Source organism: Megascapheus bottae, chromosome 8 (genome assembly GCF_031878675.1).
Source record: "Megascapheus bottae isolate mThoBot1 chromosome 8, mThoBot2.hap1, whole genome shotgun sequence".
NCBI classification, from domain to species: Eukaryota; Metazoa; Chordata; class Mammalia; order Rodentia; family Geomyidae; genus Megascapheus; species Megascapheus bottae.
This window is the reverse complement of record NC_143516.1, coordinates 65,110,034-65,130,880: the sequence shown is the minus strand read 5'-3', so window position 1 is coordinate 65,130,880 and position 20,847 is coordinate 65,110,034. Positions and strand designations below refer to the sequence as shown.

Below are 20,847 nucleotides of genomic sequence, written 5' to 3'. Positions count from 1 at the left end.
TCCTGATTTAGTGGGAGGTTGGAATATAAGTTTGGAGGGAAGCTCAAGGATGGACACAGGAACACAGAATCAGTGTGCAACGATATGAAGAAAAGCAGATGAATGGTTGAAAGTAAAATGAAACATAACATACAAATGTTGTTGGCCAACTAACTGGATATGGGAAATCAAAGTTGAACGCATACAGAGGTAAACCTAAGTTGTTGTTGAAAAATGGATAGCATAATGGTATTATTCAGTAATGATACATGTATCTGTATTATATATCAATTCAGCAGTTGGTGGATGAGGATGTAAGTGTGTGAGCATACACATGAGCAAGTGCCAGTGTTAGTGCTTTCACTTTCTCTCTCACTTGTCTTTTCACTTACAGCTGGCTGGCCTCTCTATCACCTGAGGTACCCCTCCACTTTCATTATTTTACTGGTTAGATGGAGATAAGAGTCTCTAGGATTTTTCTGCCTGTACTGGCTTCAAACATTGCTTCTCAGACCTCAGCCTCCTGTAGAGCTAAGATGGAAGGCCTGAGCCATCAGCATCCAGCAGCAGCAGGGTTTATTCATCTGAGTGCAGCACAGGACTAAAAAATAAAAAGGACTTGCTGTTAGAGTTTATTAACAAAGCTTTCATTGAAAAAATAAAATGGTTTAAATATTATTTAAAGAACAAAATAGGGCAAAATATTAGGGAGAAGGAAAAGAAGGGGAGTGGAGGGAAAGCATAGGTAGGAGAAAATAGGGATCCATTTATTGCCTGCTTTCCTTCTCTCTTTCTTTCCTTCTTTTCCCTTTCTTTCCTCTCCCTCCCCTCCTTCTCCCTCACACTCTCCTTTCCCACTTCCTCTCTTCTGTTTTGTGAGAATACAATGAGAAAGCATACACCTTTACCTGCAAATCTATCAAGATGAGGGCCTCATGAGCCTAAGCTAGCCTGTATCCCAACATTAGAATTGCCATACTTGGGCTCTGTCATCTAGGCCTGTGACTCTGCGACATTGGCGTGGACTAAGTGGGGTCACTGCTCTCATTGCATGACTGCTGGTTTACATGCAAGTTAATTAGCCCTAGTTTTTATTTTCATAAAATCTAACAGAGCAAAATGCTGTATTCTATTCTGAGAGAAACCCCAGGATAAGTTGTAACTTATAAAGTATTTTATAACTTATCATGCAAATTATTTACATGGAAGCTAACACATACTACAATTTGTGTTCATTAAAGGATAAAGGTATGTTATGAACCATTTAAGTATTTCACAGAACATTTGCATTTCAGTTTTAAAAAATGAAATTCAAATATTAAACATGAGAAAAGCTAACATGTTATAGAGTAATTCAATAAACATCAAATATACTTCAGAAGCTGGAGTTTCTCATCCTTTTCTTACTTCTTCTCTCCTTGTTTCAAGCTATAAGAGCTAGATATAAATAAACTTCCTTATAGAAAATTAGAAAATACTGTAGTGTGTCCAGAACTAAAAGCAAACAAAACTCCAGATACCTTAACAAAAACCTCCCTGAACTGTATTTTATACTTCGGGATTCTGAGCTACATCAACCTTCAATAGAGATATATTTATCTATTTGTATTGATATGGCATTACTGTTTGGGGTTATATAGTTGGTGTCTGCCTTAAACCAATTGAATACACATTCCAAAGGCTTAAAGAGGCATAAAGCTACAGCAGAGGCTATTTTCAGTATCCATTCAACAGAGAATGAGTTCAGTCAAGGAAAGAAATTAAATCCTTGTAGGCTTCACCACTCAGAAAATCCTCAGAAAAAAAATCTGAAGGAATTCTACTTATTTTGGGGGGAGGGAAATAAGAATACAGGTATCAGATGAAGAAAAGTTGAATGTGATCAGAGAGCATGGTACATTTTCTAATAGCCTTGTTTAAAGAATTTGTCATTGTTTCATATAATCTTGGAAGATGAGGACTAAAAGTTAATCTCATCTTCCAAAGTCATTCTGAGCTACCTACATTTCAGCCACTCTTTCATCACAGCTTCTAACCATAGGTAAGAATGACAGGCTATTCATTCAGGAAAGGGTTGTAAGCCACTGTGAACTGTGGAAAGTAGACAATTTAAAACACTTTCAAGCAAAGTCATTGTTAGATTTCCAGATATTTTAGGCCAGTTCAAAATTCAGTTATATTTTATTACATCTTGAGATATTTGATTTAATCAGTAAAATACATCATGCTACAAAATTGGGCATACTAATGTATATTGATAAATTAGCATTAATTTTGTTAATTAATATACATTAATTAAATAATGTCCATGATATAATTAATGTCCATTAATTAATGCATTAATAAATACACTATACAGTATATTAATTAACCAATGTATATTGACAGGATAAAGCAACAGAGAATATTCTTTATATCTGTAAAGACATTTCAATATATTCTGAATAATTTTTCTCTGCATTATTGACAAAAATGGTGGGCACCTGATTTTGGCATCTTGTGAGTTATTCTTTTAATATTTTGAGTTTCAGTGTTTATGGAGAATGAGTCGTTCATTATATTTTCATAAAATTAAGATATATAAGGTTAAATCAAGTATAAAGACTATGTTTCTTCTCTATTCTACTCAGTCAATAAAATAACACAAGCCCACAAAAGCATTATCTGAAATGAAGACACATGGTGTTGTGTGAAATTCTGTTATCGAAAATTCAAATAAACCAGTCTTACAAAGTCAAGTATTAATAATTTCTCTAATTTGAGGAAGCTAAGGAAAACAGAATAAAACAAAAGGAAACTAAACAAAGTCATGAAAGTAAAAGACAACTACGAAAGTGAGGGGAAAGGAAAGAAGGCAAACAGGGAGGAGGTAAGAGAGAGGAGAAGAGCCTGTGATCAAAGCAGTTTCATAAGTGCTTGTCTCATTTGGCCATTAAGAAGATGCAAATCAAACCCACGCTGAAATCTCATCTTATCCCATTCACAATGGCTGTTCTCAAAATAAAATAAGGTAAAATAAAAAAAGAAATGTTGGTGAGGGTATGGAGAAAAAGAAGACCTTTCTATGCCATAAGTAGAAGTGCAATCTCATGGAAAACTGTAGGTTGATGTGCTCTCGGGGGTGGCAGGAAGCTCTCGTTTGAACTTGGAGTTTTGCTGTCTCTGAAGCTCTAACTCTGCCTCTCATGAGACACATTATTTGACCTTAGGATCTGTGAAATACAGGCAGCACCTAAGTGATCAATGTAAAAATTAGAGCTAATATAGAGTGGTGTCACTCACATAGACGGACAGTTAGGAGAACAGGAAAGGGAGCAGAGTGAGGGCAAAAAAGACACACAGGTTAATGGAGGATCTTGTCAAAGTATGTCATGTGCATGTGTGAAAACACACTTGCAAGTACAATGTACAAGAAAGAAAGAAAGAAAGAAAGAAAGAAAGAAAGAAAGAAAGGAAGGAAGGAAGGAAGGAAGGAAGGAAGGAAGGAAGGAAGGAAAGAAAGAAAGAAAGAAAGAAAGAAAGAAAGAAAGAAAGAAAGAAAGAAAAAAAAGAAAGGGAGGGAAGAGAAAGGGAGGGAGACTGGGAGGCAGGGAGGCAGGAAGGGAGGAGAGGGAGGGAAGGAAGCCACTGGACTCCAGTAGTCCATACCTGTAATCCTATCTTGAAGACCAAAGTTCAAAGCCAGCTTAAGCAAAAATGTTAAAGTGACTTCATCTCCGGAATAACCATCAAAATGCCAGATTGGATTCATGATTCAAGTAGTAGAATGTCAGCCAAGCAAGCCCAGAGAGTATAAGCCTCCTGTTGCCCTTGCCAAGAAAGAAAAAAAAAAAGAGGAACCATTCAAAGCTGTTGTTTGTGTTGATTGTTTCTGTTATGTCCTATATAAGGTATCAAAGCTAAGGAAAATGTAAAGCATAATAACAATAGCGATGATCATTAAACTGGCATGATGATGTCATCATAATTCATACAGAACTGGGAAAGATCATCACATACTCTATGAGAGAGTATGAGAGGAATATGCAGTGGAGATAACATTTGCCGAGGGCTTAGAAAACTATCTGGGCAAATAATGATAGAGGAGCGTCAAACATTCGCAGCTATTTTGTTTATTCTGTTTCGTCTTTAAACTACTGGCATGAGATTACTTACCACACTATGTCTTCCACAAAGGATATTTAGTAGTTTTAGTAGGAAATATTACAACCTCCACCTTACTGTGTACTAAAAACTTTTCCCAACACCAAAAAGTTTCTGACTTTTTTCATCAAAGGAAACACCCATTTTTTTTTAATTACCTTCATTTCAGAGGCAAAACACAAAGGCATCTGAGAGAAAACACCCAGACACCATACACAAAACCACAGCATGGCAGAAATAAAGAAATGAGCTTTCCTGTACAATAATTGATTAGCAGCCTGCCTCTTGCAGATTATGTAGAGAAATATAAAGCCTCTGCTTCCCGTGCAATATCTAGTATTCCATTCTTTTTTAATTATAAAAGCCTGGGCTAACTTCCTAATGATTAAACCCTGCCAATATTCTCTTTTCTTAATTTCCTGCTGTTTAGGGATGTGAATGTGGGAGCTGGGCCCCCAAAGCTCTGTCAGACTACAAGAATGAAGAAACCAGAAACATGGAAGCTGAGGCCGACAGCTAAGTGTAACAGGGAAGCTCGTGTTTGTGGTAAAAATGAGACCTTAGATAGTGCTTGATCCTGCTCTATACTTTTATCATATGTCAACAAAAAATCAACCCCGATGCCCCTCAGTAGATGAATGGATCATCAAGATGTGGTACTTATACACAACGGAATTCTATGCTGCAATCAGAAAGAATGACATCGCCTCATTCGTAAGGAAATAGAAAGACTTGGAAAAAATCATATTAAGTGAAGCAAGCCAATCCTAAACGAACACAGGCTCCATGGTTTTCCTGATTTGTAATAATTAATACACATTTAGGATTTCCCTAACAGAGGATCACGATAGCTCAAAAGCTGTGAACATAAGGTTGTACACAATGCGTCTAAACAAAATGAACTCAAGGTTAATGAAGCAGGAGGTTTATCTTTGTGATTTCTCTTCTTAATGTACTAGGTGAAGTGATTTCTTTTCTTTCTACTTATGGTTAATCTCATGAGGTTACTGTATCTGAATTGGTATACTGGTGTACTGTATATACACTTGTTTATTTGAAAGAAGGAAGGGAAGGGGGAAACAAGATTACTAGGAGGGGGAGGAGGGAAAAGGGGGCAAAAACATGAGAAAGGGTATCAAGGTTCTAGAAGTAATGTACCCACTGGCTGACAAATGCAACTGTAACCCCTGTACACATAATCCCAACAATAAAATACAATTAAAAAATGTCTCTCTTCCTTAAGCCATTGCTCTTTGGAGGCATTCCCTTAGTCACAGAAGTGGAACCTACTTAATCCTAGATGACAAAAGCAATAACTTACGACACAAGTAAACAGTTGAGTTTAACTTCAAAACAAACAGAAGCATGCAAGGAAAAATGGGTGATTTGAAAAGAAAAGAGAAGGATCAGGGAAAGATTGTGTACATTCTAAAGACAAAAAAAGAGTGAAACCAGAGGAATTGTGTTGTTTTTTTAATTGTTTTGTCCACTCCTGGGACTTGAACTCAGGGCCTAGGCACTGTCTTGAGCCCCCTGTGTTCAAGGTACTGCTCTGCCACTTGAGCCATGGTGCCACTTCTGGCTTTTTCTCAATAGTTTCTTGGAGATGAGTCTCACAGACTTTTCTGCCTGGGCTGGGGAAATAGTTTTGTTTTGTTTTTTAAAAAAAGATTTCCAAACGACATTTGACTAAAGGATTTCAGCTCAAGATGCCCCCAGGCCTTAATAGCTAGCTGGTATCCACTATGTAACATTTTGGAGCAAATTATATAGAATTAGGCTGGGATCCCAGGCTATTACCCGGGATTACATGTATGAATTTGCCAACCCTGCTGCAATTTTAATTCATCTATATTGAAAAAAAAGTGTCTCCACAAATGGTACTAATGTAGATGACTTTTTCATTAATAAAGTAAGAGTTAAAACAAATAAAATAGGTTGTTAACCTTCCATTCTAGATGGTAGGCTTCAGTTATTTATAGCAGCATTTGCGAGGTGGGGGGGTAGAGGGTAGTTTTCTGTGGCTTGTTTTCCTACATTTAACAAGAAGTTTCAATTTGTAAGATCTTCCTTTCACTTTCACAAATTTAGAAAGCATAAAAATATGAAGCATTTTCATGTTAACTACAGTAATGCTCAGTGAAAAACAAAAGCTAGACTCCACTCTGAAAATATTACTTTATCATGGATTTTTGTGTCTTGATGTTTTGTTAATAACTTAGAAATATTAGGAGGAAATGCCTCCATTTATAGTTGTCAGCACTCACAATCCTTTGTCTTTGATAATGTCATTAAAAAATCACAAACTTGTAAAATAGGCATAAAAGCAAACTAAAACTACTGTGTTAGCCTAGGGTGATAGTATACCCTGTCACCTCCCCCCCCCTCCCGCTCTAGAGCCTGAGGAAGGAGAACACAGCCTGAGCTCTTTAAGCTATTTGCACTGGCTAATTGAAGCCAGCTATAGCTAATTCCAGGCTGGTTTGAGCAACTTAATGAGTCCCCAAATAAATCATTTTATTAGACAATTTCCTCAACAACTTAATAGTCATGTAGTTTTTGTTTGGTTTTGTTTTTGCCAGGAGCAGAATTTGAACTAAGGGCTTTGTGCTTGCCAGGCAGGCATCCCACACCTTGAGGATAGATCTCTAATCACTTGTTATCTGGTTCTTTCGAAAGAGGCTGGACTGTAATCCTCCTGATTTCTGTTTTCTACCATAGCCTGATTGACAGCCTTGCACTACAATCCCAGCTTCTTCCATTGAGATGAATGCCTCAAACAGTAATCCTTCCAATCTCAGGCTCCTGGAGTTGAGAATACATGTGTGAACCATCCTGCCTGACTTGGTGACTTGGTTTTTGATATTGTGAGCCAATTTTATTATAGATTATAGAATAAAGTATGTTTATGTTGCTATCCACTGTTATTTCTAAATGCTAGTTCTCAAAGGCACTCAAGGTTTTAACAGTGAGAAAACCATGATTAAAAAAAGAAGAGTGTAGCAAAATATCTTGTCATGAAAGAATATTTTCCCATTAAATTATAGAGGTAGGGATAAATATTTGAGTGAAAAACATAATATAACACACAGAAAACTTCAACCTAGTGAATGGCTATTAGCACACATATAGGCATGAGATTTACTGGGTAGTTCTTCCTTCTATCTATCTTAAACTTTTTAATCCTCAAATTTCTCTGTCTGAAAGCTGAGCTACCCATAATACCTGCAATGTTTCTCTTGCTCTGCAGAATGGCAAAAAGTATGAGCATAGAACATGTCCAAATTCCATTTGCAGACATTCTCCCAAGCAGAAATTACCATTGATTTGGTCAGAATTGCCTTAGAAGCACTTTATTGAATAGGCTTTAAGTAAGTTAACTGGAAGAAGGAGGCCTCCAAATTTATTAAATCATGAAATTTTGAAACCCTTTACATTGAAAATAACCTAAAATGATACAGGTGAGATGCTTCTTTGAGGACAGAGGTAAGAGGAAAGGCATACAGGTTAAAGCTGGCGGGTATTACTCAGCAAAGAACAAGGCCATGTCATGTGCATGTTCTCAGAGACACTGTGTAATTTAAAGTTCGGTCAGTGAAGGGAAGTAATTTATGGAAAGTGGCTCTAAAACATTTCTAAAGTTTATTATGCTGGAGATGCTATAACAATGATGAGAAATGATGATTTAGCCTTATGAAATCACTGATTTATCTTTTTTTAAAAAATGACTAAGTCTTTAAGCAGTTATGTAATCTGCTCTTCCTTGGTCACATATCAGTTACTTTTTTTTCAACCTGGGGTAAACTCAGGGCCTGAGCACTTTCCTTGGGCTTTTTCCTCAAGGCTAGTGCTCTACCACCTGAGCCCCAGAACCACTTCCAGCTTTTCTTTGTATGAGGTACCGAGCAATTGAACCCCAGTCTTCTTCTATGCCAGGCAAGCACTCTATCACTAGGCCAAACTCCCAGCCCTCAGTTACATTTTAATATGCCTGTACTGGGCCTTGAACTCGAGGCCTGGGTGCTGTCCTTTAGCTTTTCCACTTAAGGTAGTGCTCTACCATTTGAACTGAATTTTTGCTGCTTCATTGGAGAAAATAATTTCATGGGCTTTTCTTCCTGGGCTGACTTTGAACATTGATCTTCAGATCTCAGCCACCTGAGTAGCTAGGATGGCCAGTTTCCAGGCATTGTCCTTTGTATTATACCACACATGGACTACATGAGCCTTGACCTGAAGGAACAAACTCTCCCCTGGGAGAAGAAAGAAGCAAACATGATGTGACAATCAGTGTAAGATACAAGCCTCTTTGCTTATTCTATTCCCCTCCTATTGAAGTGCAGAAGTGGAAAGGGTGAATTTCAATTGGCAGCATGGGGCAAGATCCGGGTAGGATCTTGAAAGACAATTGATAGGAGGTAGGAATGAAAGTGATCAGAGTCTCTGTGACAGGATGGGTGAACAATGCCACAAAATTGCCTTTGCATCTCAAAGACCATTGGCCTTTGGCTCATTCTTTTACTTCTTTGATAATCTTGTGGGAGAGGCACTATAATTATTCTCATTACAATGGACTCTCCTAGTGCAGCCTGGACCACCAAGGAGTTTGGCTGGTCATAGTCTTCTCCTGCCTGTTTCTGGCCAGAATAGTTAGCCTCACCACCTAGTGGGGAAGACAAATAAGTCTTTCAAGTGGCAAATTTTATCAGGAATGACAAATATTCAGGGCTTGGTAGGGCTTGGAATGAATGAAAGGTTGGGGGGGCAAAAAGCAAACCAAACTAGATAGAAAGAATGGGCCTAGAGGGTTGGAGCTTTGAATGTCATTTTTAGGAGTTTGTTGAGCAATCCACGAAGGCCTATGTTTTAGAAAGATGTCTTGCACAGTTCTGTGAAAATGGAACGCAAGTTGAATAATAGAGGCAGAAGTCTGGAAATGTCATTAGAAGTTCCTATGATAATTAGTGAGAATCTGGGGGGAGGGGCATGATTCAAACCCAGGTGAAAAAAAAATAGGTGGAACAGGAGAAGCAGCCTTGAGGCTAAGCCCTCTCAATGACATCTTGCCTCCTTTCTGGACTGGCACAGATACTCAATAGAAGACCCTCGTACTGTTCACCACAGTATCTCCTTTCACAGTTACTTACTCAGTTCTACATCCATTCTCATTTCCTTGAAGACATGTTGAAAGAACAAACAAAACAATCTTCAGAACTAAAAATCACAGAAGAAGTTTGATAATACAGTGATTTTTTTTTCCCTCTCATAAGACATAGCTCATGGGGCCCAGAGTGTGGCCTAGTGGTAGAGTGCTTGCCTAACATGCACAAAGCCCTGAGTTTAATTACTTGGTACCACATACACAGAAAAAGCCAGAAGTGGTGCCATGGCTCAAGTGGTATGAGTGCTAGCCATGAGAAAGCTCAAGGACAGTGCTCAGGACCTGAATTCAAGACCAAGAACTAGCAAGAAAAGGAATAAAGAAATAGCTTGGGTGTACCACTATTACTCAGCAATTGTTTTAGGGGCTACTCAAAATGTTATATGGGGAGTGCTTAACACATGGATTGGCACATTATAAGAATTTGTAGTCAATTTGATAATAATGCTGTTATGAAGGTTTTATCCACATTTTGTTTCTCCATTTCTAACTCTTCCTGAGGAGGAGCTCTGCAGTGGCTTACTGTTCACTGGGCACTTGTGGGTCACACCTGTATCTTAGCTACTTAGGTGTCTGGGATCTGAGGATTACGGTTCAAAGTCAGCCAGGGCACAGTAAAACCTATTAACTACCAGAAAACCAGAAGTGGGGCTGTAGCTCAAATGGTAAAGTGCTAGCCCTGAGTAGAAGAGCTCAAGGACAGCACCCAGGCTGAGTTCGAGTCTCATGACCCACAAAATAAGAGAGAGAATTACAGTCACCAGCACACACTGTAAGCCTCCAAATTCTTCCAGGACCTTAGAAGTTTGAGTGTTCTGTACTCTCAGAACAAAACCCACATGATTTGGAATATGGTAGTTCCTCAATAAATATAAAACATTCTTCCAACACAGTGCTGTTCTTCCTACACTCACTGGCCAGATAAACACTCATCATCCAGGTACACAGGAAGGGGGGAAAAAGGGAAGCAAAAGACAAATCTGAAACAGCAATTTTCTTTCAAAGGAAAAGTAATTTTAGTGATTATTCTGATTCAGAAGGAGAAATAAGGTAGATCTCAGCAATGAGTTTTGGAAGAAAATCCAAATGATTGTTTTTGTTGTTTCTTTAAAAAATAATATTATGTTTACATGAAAAAAATGAGGGGAGATTCTCCCCAAGTCCTCTTCAAAATAAGATATAATAAGCCAGGCGCAGTAGTTCATGACTGTAATCCTAGCTATTCAGGAGGCTGAGATCTGAGGATTGCGGTTCAAAGCCAGCCTAGACACTGAAGAACCTGAGACTCTTATCTCCAACTAGCATCTAGAACATGGAAAGTGGGGCTGTTGCTCCAGGGGTAGGGCAATAGCCTTGAGCTGAAGAGCACAGGGATAGCACCAAGGCTGAAAGTTCAAGCCCCTTGACTCACACAAAAAAAGTAAGATATAATGAGTTAGCTTCAGAGAGGGTGCCTTCAAGACCTCCTAGGAGTTCCGTAAGAATGATCATGAGATGGGACATCCATAGCTACTGTGCAAATCATTGAAGGAACAACCACCTCATGTCGGTGAAGATTGTGCTCATGGATGACAAGTTATAGGAATAGCTTATGCCAGAGTCTCTATATTCTCCAGATTACTGTTGCTTTATAAAAGTCTATAGGCTCTTATACTCTAGTCACCTTTCCGTACGGAAGACACGCCAAACAAAAACAAATCTGATCATAATAGACAATAATCAACTCCCGCTATCAGGTGGACTAATAATAAGAGAAAAATACAGAGCTGTATACTTTTTCAAAAGATCAGCATACTTGCTTCTTGCATTATATATTGAATTCTTTACAACTGGCTTCTGTAGGGATTTATTTCCTCAATTATGAGTTTCTCTATAACTGACCTAGCCATTTATCTGAGTTCATTTCCTTCTTATATTCTGTTAAGATTCATTAGTGAATATACAATTCAACTTTAATATCTAATTAAGATAATTATTTAAAATTTTAATTTGATCTGCCATAAAATGAGATCAAGGTTAGACAATAATGTCATAAGCAATAAAATAAGACAAAAACAAGTTAATGTTGGATTAAAATTGAGCTATTTAATTATACATTTAAATATTCTAGATAATTCTCCTCAGCTTTGTGGGGCCAACATTTCTAAATAAATTGACAAGCCCTAGAAACAAACTTTTACCAATTTGTCGATAGAATTATGGCACACAATATATCCATTTTGTAGAGTTGCTTATCATTGAGTTTCTATTTGCATAAGAGAAAACCCTTCCCTCTAAAAATATTAAAAGTTACAAATGGATTTTAAAACCTCTGACGAAATTGCATAACTGTTGAACTAATGTAAACATCATAATGATAAACAAAGTTTACATCCATCAAACTTTAAGACTGAATGATCAAATAACTCAGCCATCCCTGGCTGAGGTCTGACTTTGCCTAAACTGTTAAGTGGGAAGGAAAGACGTTTTTAATGAACAATGTCTATACTTGAAGCAAGTTGCATTCTATCACCAGTGTTTGAAATACACATATTCCAAGTTGTATTAAGACACCCTGAAAACATAAACTACTTCAAATCATCATCATTAAATAAACTGGAGGAGCATAAAGAACATGCACTCAGAATTAGTGGGGGAAAAATAGAAAGACGTGGCTTTCTAACAATATCTTGACAACAATTTCTAGATCTTTCCATCTCTACAGCAGGGTACAGACATGGAGGGTGCCAGGCAGTAGTTTTAAAATAAATGTTTCTAAACTGAAGTCATTGTTAGCCGTAGGAAGGAAACAGGCAAAGTATTCTACACTTCCAGCTGGAGGAATGGTGGAAATGAAGACCATGTTGTATTTGCAGTGAATGCTCTCAGGGAGGAAGACAGCTGACATTTCTGCAGAATAGAAGGTGAAGTTGGAAATGTCAGCACGGCTCATTTCTTCCTCCCCTGATATTCCTGTGTGCCCACACCTAAGTTTTCTGACATGTCGTTCCTCAGTGCTCAGTCTACCCTAGACTTCAAAACCAAATTCAAGCACAAAGAATTTTTCTAGGACGAGCTTTTTTTCCTCTGGTAGATTCTGAGGCCGAGATGAGAACCAGACATCTTGCCTGTCCTTTAGTTCCTAGGGGAAGACCCATTGCCTTTTTGCCTTGTGTTTAATCTGCTAATTTTTCCAATCATTTATTTTTCCTACAAACTCAAACCTAATGTTTTTTTTTCTCAAACTATTGGGTTAAACCAGTTGTCATTCCTCTTGGATGGCACATTGAAGAAGGTGAATAATAATCCAAGGAACTATTGAAATAATTGTGCATAGAAACATGACAATGTGCTCTGGTATTGACCATTAAATGGATTCCCTGCAGAGCCCTGTACCATCAAACTGTCCCCTGCTGGCTCCTAAACTGTGACCAAAGTGGCTACATATTTTTCTAGGGATGCCTGGCTACCTCAACTCCACAATACTCTCATTAAAGAGTCTGTCTCCCCATCTCTCTCTAAATACTAGATGTGAATCTTGAATCAGGCTTCCATCTATGGTGAGCCTGTGCGCAAAGCATTATGTTCTGTTCCCAGCTAGTGAGGTCTGTGAGAACACTAAGTTGGAAGTAGGTTTCAGGAGATCCCGAATTCCACATCATGCCACATTGTTTGTGTCCAATGGTCCAAGGGCCATCTTTAAACATGGTCCATGATTTCATGTAATTATTTTGGAAAATGCCATCTGGCGAAAGATGAATGCTATATATTGAATCAAAAGTTCTAGAATGACTGATGTGATCTGTGGAGAGTTGCCGAACAGAATATATTCCTTTTTTTTTTTTTTTTTGCCAGTCCTGGGCTTGAGCTCAGGGCCTGAGCACTGTCCTTGGACTTTCTCAAGGCTAGAGCTCTACCACTTGAGCCTCAGCACCACTTCTGGCTTTTTTCTATGTATGTGGTACCGAGGAATCGAACCAGGGTCTTCATGCATGGTAGGCAAGCACTTTAACCACTAGGCCAAACTCCCGGCCCCCAGAACATATTCTTTTGATTGGATTTTTTTTTAAATAGCTACATGTGGAGAGTTAAACTGCTAATAAAGAAATGATTGCTTTGGGAAGAGTTTCTGAATTGTTTTTTCCTAGAACATATTCCAGAAGAAAGATCAATTTTACTATGAAAAATCAATTGGGCATTTTGATCATCATGTTGTTAAATAAAATTGTGCAATAAATAAATAAATAAAATTATGCAGCAATGTGCTTAAATAGTTGCACTGTGTTGGACCTGAAGAAGCAATTGTGTATAAAGTACTGTGTATATCAATGTTGGAAAGAGTTGATTTTTATCATTTTTTAAATTACACTTTTAATATCTTTAAGAAATAACCATTCTTAGCCTAGCGGTAGAGTGCTTGCCTAGCATGCATAAGGACCTGGGTTTGATTCCTCGTTTCTTTGAGAAATCCCAAGGACAGTGCCCAGGCCCAGAGTTGAAGCCCCTGGACTGGCAAAAAAGATAATAACCATTCAACAAAGAAGTTTCTAAGTTCAATGTATCTTGATCATTGTCACCCTTTCATCATTATCCCCATCACTCCCAGCCCCATCCCTCCCTCAATTTTCCTAGTTTCATAGGATATGAAACTTTCTTTCTTCATTGTATATTCTTTCCCTATTATCTCCTACCCCATCCTATCTATATACTAGCTTCCTGGTATTCATTGTATTAGAATATGAGTTCATTTTTCTAAAGAATTACACTATTTGAATTCTCTCTGCATATACCATACTAACATCTGTATTTCTATGTTCTATGTACACATGCACATGCATATGACCCTGAATACATTTACATATATGTTTATAAATTAGATCTAACTTCTACACATGAGAGAACACATCTGTCCTTTATCTCTCTGGGTCTGACTTACTTCAATTAACATAATTTTTCCAGGTCTACCCATTTCTTTGTATATGATGTAATATCATTTTTCCTAATAGCTGAGCAAAATTCCATTGTGTATATATAAACCACATTTTCTTGATCCATTAAGGGGCATCTATGCTCTTTCCATAGCTTGACATTGATAAATACTGTAGCAATGAACATAGTTATGCTAGTGGCTTTACTATAATCTTGATTTTCAATATTTTGCATAAATGCCCAGGATTGGAATCGTTGGGTAACAGGGTAGTTCTAGTTTGGATTTTTGAAGAAACTCCATACTGTTTTCCAGAGTGGTTACACTAGTTTACATTCTCACCAATAGTTTGTTTGGATTCTTCTTGTTCCCCACATCTTATCCAGGATCTGTTGTTATTTATATTCTTGATGATGGTCATTCCAACTAGAGTGAGATAGAATTTCAGTGTTTTTTGACTTGCATTTCCTTTATGTCCAGTGATGTTGATACTTTCTTCTTGTGTCTATCAGACATTTTTACTCCTTTTGAGAAGTCTCTAGCTTGTTTGCTACTCCTTTCTCCTACTCCTTTCTTCAGTGGTTTTGTGGTTCTAGGCCTTACATTGAGGTCTTTGATCCATTTTTAATTGCTGTTGGTAAAGGATGGTAGGTAGGATGCAGTTCCAGTTTTCTGCATGTAAATATCTAGTTTTCCCAGCACCATTTGTTGAAGAGGCCTTTTTATATATTTTTATTGCAATTAATAGAAGGGTGAAATAATAAAAAGCAAACAAGCACCAATACGTTGGTTTTAAAGGTGTTAGTGTTTTCTTCTGTTACTAGACAAATATAATTTGTGTCAGAGGCTTTTCTTCCCACTTACATCATATAATACTAATTTCTACAGAGAATATTTGCTTTGATTTTCAAACAAAGCAAATATTTTCAATATACAAAGTATCTCTTAATATTAAGACCAGAAATTCACAATATTAAATCAGTCATTTGCTGTTTAAAGCAATCTGACTGAGACAATAACAAATTCTAAACTCTATTAAATAAACATCAATGTTGTTTTCTTTAAAACCACACTTTTTGACATAGTAATAGCAAATTTCAATATTTTAAAAAGCAATGGAACAAATATTTAATTTAATAACTAACTTGGCTAACCAGCTTCTTATTTTACTACTTAAAAGTAATTAGTTTAAATGAAATGCTAATTGTTAGTAAAAATAAAAATTACCTTTATCTTTTCCCTAGATTCATTTAGTCTAGTCAGTCTTAATCAAACCAGTAGCAAACATGTTCCAGATAGTTAAAAGCCCAAGAGAACCAGAATGTGATTCACATTAATGTAGAGCTAAGGAACACATAGAAACATAATAAAAGATTTTAGTCAAAACCTCAAGTCATTACATGGAAGTGTAAGGAAACTTCACAGCAGGAATATTTGTGTGCTCTTCTTTTCCAGAATGAAGACCAGAAGGGTCCCCCTTCTCAGTTATGCCCAGTAGGGATGTACTAATGACAGAACCTCCTCTCCTGGGACTGTGGATTGCCGAAACCACAGGTATGTGCTCAGACAGGAAGCATTGCAAAGGTAAAGAAGATGGTCTGCTTTTGAGGACAGCAAGGTAGTCTGGGCTCACCTGGTTCTTTCACAACCCATCACCACTGCTAAAATGTATCTTTGTACATCAGCTTTCTAAATTTCTTTGTCAGTACTGGGGTTTGAATTCAGGACTTGCACTTGCTAGGTAGGTGTTATAGTCCTTAACCACTATTTCTAGTATAGCATCTGAGGGACAGTTGATACTCCACACCTGTTCACTTAACTGACATCTTGAATTAATATTCCCAGGGCCAGGTTATTTACAAAGGCCAGAGGTATTGACTATATTTTTACACCAAACATTTCTAGATAGATATATACACTAAGTATGGATGCTGTTATAGTTACACATGTGGATACACAGAAAAGTCAGTCACATTTATGATGTGACACTTGCCTTAATCATGACTTCCTCTATATAATAAACAAAAGGTCTTAATCAGTATATATTTGAGACAGTGCCAAAGAAAAGTTGATCTAGAGCCTGTTCCCTTATCATTGCTTTTATTACCTTCCCATCTCCCCTTCTAGACCCAACCGATTTCAGCCTAGGTCATTCTAATGCATTTCTTACATCAGTGCTGAGGTTTCTGGGGCATGCTGCCAGCTATTTTAGTCCCTTCTCACTGCTGTAAAAATCTGTATCATAATAATATTTCAGCATTATAAACCTTCTCCAGTTACAAAACAATCACAGTCTCTCTGCTTCTCTAGCTGACTTGTCAACAACCACTCGTGTGTCCTTCATGTTCTAGTGTAACAGACACCTAGGAAACCTGTGCTGGCCTCACACACCTTGTGCTTTTGTGGAGCACTTGCTAAAGCATCCTTCCAGTGATTATTCAGCTGGCCTCTCCTATATCCTTCACTGAAGCCTGGGAAGTGCTTTGTTTGCAAGTGTTGTTATTTCTACCTTAAACTCAGAAAGCTTGTCAGATCTTCACTCTTTTTATATGCAATTTTGATATAGTTTGCTGTTAAGTTATAGAGACCGAGAATATGTAGATTGGCACATACTGATATGCATCCCATTCTTACCTACAGACTTCCTATGTATGTAAAATATACTTGCAATAAAATTAAATATTCCTACCAATTTTATCTCATTTATTTTGTGTTCCTATAGGTATATATCCAAACAATTCAGCGATACTGTATAACTGGGATTATTTTAGAACTGAAAATCATTACATGAGCTGAGGGCTACAAATTGCATTCATTGGAGATAAGTTCTTATCTTTACATTTAGAATGAATTCTCTGCCTTGACAAATAGTGGATCATAGTTGTTGTTTTTTTAAACCTCACTGGAGCCTCTAGTATTACACTCTTTGTGCTTTAGATGAAGTTCTCGAAAACAGTATGTCATGGGAAACTATTGAACCAATAGCTGAATAGAGCTAATATTTGTCAGAAGCATCCATGGACTACCAGTTTGTTAAATGGAGAAACTGCTGTTACCAGCTTGGGCTTAGGAGTAAGAGAGATCAAGATTCCATTTGTGACTTTACGACTTATTAATCAAATGCAGATAGTACTGTCTAAGAAGGTTATCAATGGTTGTATTAAACAAGAAGAGCATTTAGCATGAGTCCCAGTAGCCTTGTGAATGAACCTCCACAGATGTTTGAGGGGTGGGCGTGGTATACAAAGAAAGAAACAGGCTCAGAGAAATTGAGCAAGTTGAAAAGGAAATGGGTAGCCAGTTGTATTTGCCCATATCAAGGACGTTTCCAGTACAGCAAAAATCATGGGTGGTATTTTCCACTACAGTGCTTCCTTATAGGATATGTGCTGGCAAACTCCAGTTCATTTGTCAGTCCTGTTTACCCCACAAAGTATCTTTGTCTCTTTGTTGAGTATACCCTGCCCAGTGTATTTATAATTGGATGCTCTGGTAAATGATTCTGCATCAGCCACCATGCTGATATCTGTGACCTTTCTCTATTTCCTATGCAGAATTCCTCTTATATGCTTTGTATTGTTGTTGTTAACACTCTTTCTTTTTTCCTTTCTTTCTTTCTTTGGCCCAAGACTGGGACTAAAACTCAGTATTTGATTTTTTTTTCACTCATTTGCTAACACTCTACTAATTGATGCGTGCCTTCAACTCCTTGATCATCCTTTTCTATTTAAAACATACAGGCCTACCATAAGCCTCTTTTCTTCCAAGACAGATGCTGTGGGTTTTCTACACATTGCTTATCAGTGCTTAGCTTATTAAATCAGCCACAGGAAATAAAATAATCAAGGATAAAGGGGCTTGTCAAAAAGTTATTTTCAAAAGCAAAATATACACTGGGCACGGTGGCTCACACCTGTAATCCTAGCTACTCAGGAGGTTGAGATTTAAGGATCATGGGCACGAAAGTCTGTGAGATTCTTATCTCCAGTTAACCATCAGAAAACAGAAAGTGGGGCGGTGGCTCAAGTGGTAGAGCACTAGCTTTGAGCTGAAAAGCTCAGGGACAGCACCCAGGCCCAAAGTTCAAGCCCCACAACCCACAAAAAAAAAAAAAAGTAAACCTTCACTTATGCATATAACAAAAATTCATTTGCTGTATTTAGGAATTAAAACGGCCTTCTCTTTCTCTCTGTTTCTTTCTTCCTGTCTCTCTCTGTGCGTCTGTGTGTCTGTCAGTCTGTCTCTCTGTCCCCTCTGTTCTAGAGAGAAGTCTCCATTATCTTGCAGATACACTTTAGCTAGTAAAATCAGAAACTCAACAATAAAATCATCACTTTGAACCATCATGATGAATTTTTATTTTTAGTAACAATTAGTACCTCATTTAAACTAATTACTTTTAAGTAGTAAAATAAACTGGTTAATCAAGTCAGCTATTAAATGTTTGTTTCTTTGGTCTTATAATTCCATTGCTTTTTAAACTATTGAAATTTGCTACTATCATGTCCAAAAGTGTGGTTTTAAAGAAAATAGTGTTGTTTATTTAATAAAGCTTAGAATGTGTTATTGTCTCAGTCAGATTGCTTTAAACAGCAAATGAAACCTTCAACAAATTGAGATTTTAATCTAGTCACTTTCCTGTAGCATATAATATTTTTGAGCTATACAATATGCCATATATGAATTTATGGATATTTTTATGAAGTCTACTTTTGTATTCCAAAAACATAAAAGAATATGAGAATGATGAGTTAAACAAAAAAAACAAACTTCTTTTTCATGAGTTAAAAGAAAGATGAGTGATTGGACCAAATGTTCTCAGGGAACCTTCTCCAGCTTTATGCTGCTGGAATTCAATATAAAAGAGCATTTTACCAAGAACTGGGCATAGCTACCCAGGATATCACTATGGAAATTTCCCCAAATAATAAAAATAGTATTATCATTTTGTCTAACAACCCCACTGCTAATTATATATTCACAGAAATCCTGAAATCCAATCCAAGTCAGTACCTGTACTCCCAGGATAATTTCAGAAATTTTCATAGCACCCACATTACACATAAAATTAAAAAAAATAATAATGTGGCCATTTGAAGCATAAATGAAATGTGTAGAATATTATACTAAGCAAAATAATCTAACCACAAAACATCAAATAGTGCCCGGCTTCACCTAACGTGACCTAATGTTGAACATAGAGACTCAAAAATTTCAATGATGGTTTTCAGGGGCCGGAGGAGGAAAAATAGAGAGGTATTTATTAAAGAATACAAAATATTTCTGAATTACAAAAGATGAGTAAGTTCTGGTGATCTAATGTACAACAATATGACCATAATTAATAAAGTTATCTTAGATATTTAAAAATTAATAAGTGGGTAGATCCTACATGCTCTCACCAAAAAGAAAAGATAAAAAAGTAATTATGTAAGTGCTCTGTTCTATTATGTATTGTGTAGGTTTAAATGAAGAAAAATACCTAAGCACCCAACACACTTTGAGCTCTATATTTTATTCTCTTTAACATAAATATGTCAACTAGAACTCAGGATGTAGACACTGTACCTTACTTTTTGCACTTAAGGCTGGTGCTCTACTTCCAACATTTTTTGGTAGCTAGTTGAAGATAAGAGTCTTATGGACTTCTCTGCCCAGACTGGCTTTGAGCTGCAGATTTCAACCTCCTGAATAGCTAAGATTATAGAGATGAGCCACAGGCACCTGGCAAATTATGTGTTTTTTTTATTTTTTAAAATCAAAAATTTCAGCTCTGCCACCCACCAGCTCTATAACCTATTTAAGGAACAGAAATCTGTTCTTGAAAGCTTTCTGTTATATCAAATATTTTGATACTTCCCTGCAGACATCTATTAAGTCAAGCTCTCAGATGCTCTCACCACAATAAATAAGTTCTGCCCCAGTACAGCATCCAGTTCCCTCCTGTGGAGGCAGCAGTACTGTGGCAACTTAAGTAATGAAACCTTTGATAAACCTACCAAAATAATTAGCTAGTACATAAAGTGTCATTTTTTCTTTCCGTTTCATTTGAGGCAGGGGTTTGCAAGGTAGCAGAGGATGGCCTTCAACTCAAAATCACACTATTTCAGCCCCAAGACCTGAGAAAACAGGAGTACACCATCATGGTGGCTTGATATCTACATTTTCCTTTACTACCTTTAAACTTGTATCTTTTTTTTTGCCAGTCCTGGGGATTTAATTCAGGACCTGAACACTGTCCTTGGGCTTTCTCAAGGCTAGGATTAGAGACATATGCCCCCAGCACAGAGCACTGTTTTCACATCTACCCCTTCTAACACTAATAATGGTTCCTTTGGGGGGTAGGGCTGCCCTGAGCCTGGACTTCACACTTGTAGACCATCATGGCCAGAAGAATGCTGTGAGGGCTCAGGGACAGGGAGAATTCCTGGATCCTTTCTCTGCACATAACATGGTGGAGGGGCCTGGGACAGAAGAGTCTCTAATACCCCTAAGGATCCTAGTGCAACCGTTTCTGAAATCCTGATGATCAGGGCTAAAAAGTGCAGAAACAGGGTTGTAAGAACATAATGGTGCTTCCACTTGAGGCAGACAGAACTCAAAAAATTAATCATCCAGGTCCACTCACTGTCTGCTTTATGTCCTCCATCCCTGACCT

At 37.4% G+C, this 20,847-nt stretch overlaps 1 protein-coding gene across 1 annotated transcript in view; it reads right to left on the bottom strand.

The window, feature by feature from the left end:
* Window positions 1-520: 520 nt before the first annotated feature.
* LOC150060068 (uncharacterized) overlaps window positions 521-20,847 on the bottom strand; it is a 158,475-nt gene continuing 138,148 nt past the window's right edge. Inside the window, exons 8-9 of the mRNA XM_090337777.1 lie at window positions 3,628-3,788; window positions 521-580 (exon numbers count right to left, since the gene is read on the bottom strand). The gene's annotated coding sequence lies outside the window, so the exon portion shown is untranslated. The remainder of the gene's footprint in view (window positions 581-3,627; window positions 3,789-20,847) is intronic.